This window comes from Pterocles gutturalis, unplaced genomic scaffold, assembly GCF_000699245.1.
Source record: "Pterocles gutturalis isolate BGI_N339 unplaced genomic scaffold, ASM69924v1 scaffold9158, whole genome shotgun sequence".
NCBI lineage: Eukaryota > Metazoa > Chordata > Aves > Pterocliformes > Pteroclidae > Pterocles > Pterocles gutturalis.
In genome coordinates, this window is record NW_010118035.1 from 35,996 (window position 1) to 41,235 (window position 5,240).

Below are 5,240 nucleotides of genomic sequence, written 5' to 3' on the forward strand. Positions count from 1 at the left end.
ATGCACATTTTGAAAGAGGGAATGAAAAATCTACTGTTACTCCTATAGATGCAGTGTAACCTCAGGTCCCTTTTAATCAGTCCCAGGAATCAACATAGAAATAAAACTCCCTTACCCTCCCACTCTTGTTTACCTATTTATAGAGGTTCACTTAAAGAGCATCAAGAAAGAAAAACACCAGCTCCATCTTTATTCTTAAATGACATTTTGGAGCTGTCAAAACCGTCAAGCTGACAGCTGTCTGATTTATGCTGCCAGAGATAGGAGCAGAGGCAGAGCATTCAATCTTTTGGACAATTTTAAGGACAAAGTTCTACAAGGAAAAAATATTTACCCTTGAGAGTGGTGCAGCACTGGAACGGGCAGACAGAGAGGATATGGAATCTCCTGTCTTTGAGGATACTTTTTTCATAGCCTTGAGTGCACCAGGAGGCTGTAATTGCTTCATACAGCCCCACCTGTGACCTGCAAACTGCACTCTCCACCCATTGCTCCAGGAGCTCCCTTGAAGCTCAGAGCTTCTGCGCCTTCAGTCCTGGCCTATGCTACAACACACATGTGCCTGTTCCCAGTCTGGTTCCCCAGGGCTCCTGCGCTGTTATTTGGATTTCTTGGTTCAAACTGGGACCTGTCTTCCCTTTCTGTGCTGAGCAGTGGGCTATTGATGGGACCTGTTAGTATCAGCATGGCTGCTCTTCTCACCCAGTTTGGGTGCTGGTGAGGACCTGGGACTGTGCCCTGGCTGAAGGCACTGCCCCTGCCCACGCTGTGGTCACCCTCAACTGCTGGCTTGCTTTCCATTGTGGAGCAGCCCTATTCTTGCCGCTGCCTGATGAGGTTAAGGATTTGACTGGGCATCCTGCTCTTGCTTTGGACTTAGCACTGCTCGGAGCAGGAGGCTGAACTTGATGAACTCCCCAGGTCCCTTCTAATGTAAATCTTTCTGTGGCTCTGACTCACTGCTCAGGGAGTTTAAGAATCAGAGAGCACAAGGAAGCACAGGAGAAGGCATGATGAGCTCTTTAGTAATATAATTGACAGTCTAAATTTCCTCCCTGTATGAGCTATTAAATGATTGTTCTTCTTGTACACGCAATACCATGATGCATGAACATTGGAGAACATTGCTGCAATGAAATAAATGAAACACCCAAGGAAGAAACAAGGTATTTCTACAATGGGCAAGATAAGGCTGAGTCTGAGAAACCTGCCATGGGGTGACAACAGCAGCAACAGGGAGCTGGAATCCTATGGCTCCTGCAATTTAATTTCAGAATCATAAAGCTTTTGGAGGATCTGTTTTTCTTATTCTGGTTCCACAATGTATTCAGAGCATGACCCTGTATTTGGGGGAGGTCGTTGGTGAGACGTCTGTCCCTGAACTCCTGTTAGCTAGGTAGCCCTAGAGGGCTCAATCGCATGGAAAGGACACACAGCTGATGACAGAAGCCAGGGGTTTTCAAAACCCTGCATGGGTCACTTAGCACAGTCTGGAGTTTTGATGCCCCTTAAAAAGCTCTCCCAAGCACAGATCTGAATGTAAGCAGGATGAGGATGAGGCACATCGTGCAGCCATTCTCCACCCACCGTTAGGTAGCTGGGAATGTGCAAATGCTCTATCAGAAAATGAAGGAACATGGTCTTTGAAACACCTCCCATACCCCAAAATGTCCAGGATACTGCAGCCAGGATACTGAGACACCACCTGATGCAACTATTTGTAAAGAGTCTGCAGCAGTTCAGATTATGGACTTGAGATTGCTTTTCAGACTTTGATTGAGAAACATGTCTGTGCCATTGGGAGAGAGGTGGAAGAGGTTTCCAAGCAGACACTGTCACTGCAGATGCTGCTGGATCCAACACCAGCTCACACACCTTTACCAGCAGTCTGTTTGCTCCTCCATTCCCAGGTAGGCTGCTGGGCACTGGGGAAGGGATTAACCTCCAGAGTAAAAGACTTCCATTTAGGTCTCTCCATGTGTCTCAGCTCCTGTGAAACACAGACTTTGTCAATTAAGGTAGTGGAGTCCCAAGAGTGCCTCAGCTCACTGAAAAAGATACCTGTTGGGTGGTGCAGTTACTAGGCTCCTTGACTGTATTAACTAGATCCTCACTGACTGTACTGCAAGCTTAGACCCTCAGTACACAGGGGCCCACACACTTCTGTCTGAATACAAAGCAGTTTCCCACCCCAAGTGGCCTAAGAACTTTTTTCCTAGAAGCAGGCTCTACTCTACTCACTTTTTGTGGTGTGAGGCCCTGCATATTGACCCCTTCCCTTTCCTCTCACTCTCCAGCAACTCATTCACCCTTCTTCTGTGGAAGAGCAACACGACAACAAGGCTTACACACCTGTCTGCCTCACAGGATTTTGAAGGCTTCAGATGCTATGTGAGCAGCCAAAACATAAAGAAGTGTTGCTTTCTCTTACCTCCTGGGGACCAGTGGGCAGTCCAGTTGTGTGCTAGGAACATCTGTTACACATTAGTTCAAGTCTTGTATTCCATTTCAAGACTAAATCATACTCCCTAAGTACCAGGGATCAGTGGAATTTCACTTCCACTCCTCAAGTAGCTGTGGTCAGGACTCAGGGATGCAGTATCTATCCCCTCAGCATCTTCCTACCTTCTCTTTCTCCACCAACACAGCAGTGGAAATGGGAAGAGGATGGAGCAAGAGGACAGGAGGAGATGTCAAAGATAGGATCCTTTCTATGGAAATTAAACAACAAACACAACTGGTGTTAAAGATGGATTACAAGGCTTAGACCTTCAAGTCTTGCCCGCCCTGCAGGAAAAAAAGCTTTACAAACCAGAAGAGAGTTCAGATGACTGCATAAAAGGCCCAGGATTCAGAAATCTCCTCTGAATTATGAAGAGGGATCCAGACCAACAGATGAAGAATTGACATGCAAGAGAAAATCCTCAGCTGAGCTAATGGTACACAAGACAAGGAAGACAAAGTTACCTGGAAAATGGCAGAAATTTTCAGCCTTCTATACTGGGTTACAGCATATCATTTGAATAGCTTCCACAGTCAGGAATCATCCAGAGATCTGGCCGGTTGGGCTCTTGGGTAAAATCTCCACCACCACCACCAAAACCAAGTTATTTTTGCTACCCTATTAATAATGCTACCTAAATGGAACATTTAACATCCCTGTTCCTGCAGTTTCCCTGTTCCTGCCCTAATGAGAAAACCATACACCACCTAACAAACTAAAATCAAATTAAACATGTTCCACATAATTCCACTCTTCTAATAAATAACAACAAACAGATTCCTGTGGAGGCTGGTAGCTGTCACTTTTTTTTTTTTTTTCCCCACCTCAGCATTTTTCCCTGGGACTGCCTGTCTTTGCAGAATAGGAACAGCTGAGGAGGTGATGAGAGAGCCAATGTGGGCTGCTGTGCAGAACACCAGATTGGGAACCCACAGGAGTCACTGGTCTGTCTTATGACAGTCATTTCAACCTTGAGAAGATATGGAGAAGCAGACAAAACCACCTCAGAACTGTTCAGGGTGGGATTTTATTGTGCCCGTGAATGGAGAAGTTCCAGAAGGCCAGCTACACTAAAATACATCTCTCCCTGAAATCTCTGCACTACAGAAGGATTTTTCTGCACTTCCAGAGCTCAAAATCTCCAAGTCTCCTTCAACCTGCGCTGGCAAGAACTCCACAGGGGAGTCAGTGCAATCACCAGCAGCTTTGGCTGTTCCCCTTCTGACTCAATGCCAATTGCTTCTGCAGGCTATGTGGTCTACCTTCTTCTCCCAGTTCCTAGAACAGAAGTTGAAACACATTTTCCTTTCCCAGAGGGCTTCCTGCCTCTGGATTTCTATGCCAACCTTTAAACAGACATGAGCCTAGGGCAGATCTTGTGCAGAAAATGGTAAAGGATGCAAATTGTGCTCTGTTACATCATGGTAAATCGAGAATAGCTCTGCTGCAAGAAAGAATTTATGGTCATGTCATAAAGAGCAAGATTTGTCCGTAACCCGGTCTGTGTGCAAGCACAGCAAAGTTACCCTGTGTCCCTCTGAACTAGCTTCTGTGGTAACTCCTCAGGAGAAAAAGATGGGTATGTTTGGCTGTATGCGTGCCTGACCTACCCTCTTCAGAATATGAATTAAGGTCTTTTCCCAAGCAAGCTAGCATCCATCTAGTCTTAAATCCTCGGCAGTTTCCTTTGGGATGCATCCTTTTTCCCTCTTCCCTCCAAAAAATAGCAGGAAGCTGTTCTGTCATTTGTGCCTGCCTGTAGCAAATTAGCATGTGAAAACTCAGTGAGAGCCCCTGTGATGAAATGGGAAGATGATTATTTTAGATCACTTTCTAAGTTGTTTAACTTACCCACTCTCTTACCCTGGTACTCACATGTACCAAGATGCATGTGCCCAAGTGGCCTAGCCAGGATTGCTGAGTTTGTGACATGAAGGAGGAGGTAGGTCCCCTGTTAAGTCTTCATTACGTATTTAGATTTCCTTTTGACTGGTGATAACAAAATGGGTTTAACAGGTCTTTTCTATCCTTTAGGAGTCAGCAGTTGTAATGATGTGATACTTTTGCTTCAGAAGCTTACTTGCTTCAACGTCCAAGACTCTAAGGCAAGGCTGCTCTCTGTTGTCTTGTTTATTCAGTTTGGGTATCTGTGTGGCTATAGATCTGCCTCTCTGTTGGATAACAGGAAGAGAAATGACAAATGCAGTGTGCTATAACCATTTTTGTCATCCTTTTGTTACTAGAGCACAGGTCTTCTGCTGATTAATCATTTACATTGTGGCACTACCCAATCTAGTCTTGATGCCAACAACACAACCCTCAGTGTTATCAGTTTTACAGCTATCAGTTGGGTCCTTGGATATCAAAACAGGACATCCCTACAACCCTTGCTCTATTATTTTTTTTCTGCTGCTTTCATACTGTGATTTGTAATTAATTCATAATAGTCCTAGTATTTGTGTTACAAATCTCTGCATCCTGGCCAACAAACCATTTAGCCTGAAGATGGTTTGATGGGGGTCCATCATCATAGTTTAGCTAACAGAATTTTATGCAGGTTATCCAGAGCCTACAATACTTGCCCTGCCACAATGGTCAGATTTGTCACCTGGAAATCTTCCTTCTCCTCCATTCCACCACCAGCATTGGTCTTCAGCATGGGCAAGGTGAACAGTGTTAGTTTGTCCTTCTGTGTTTGAATGTGGGATTGCTCTTTCCAGGCCTTAAAATAGGGAAA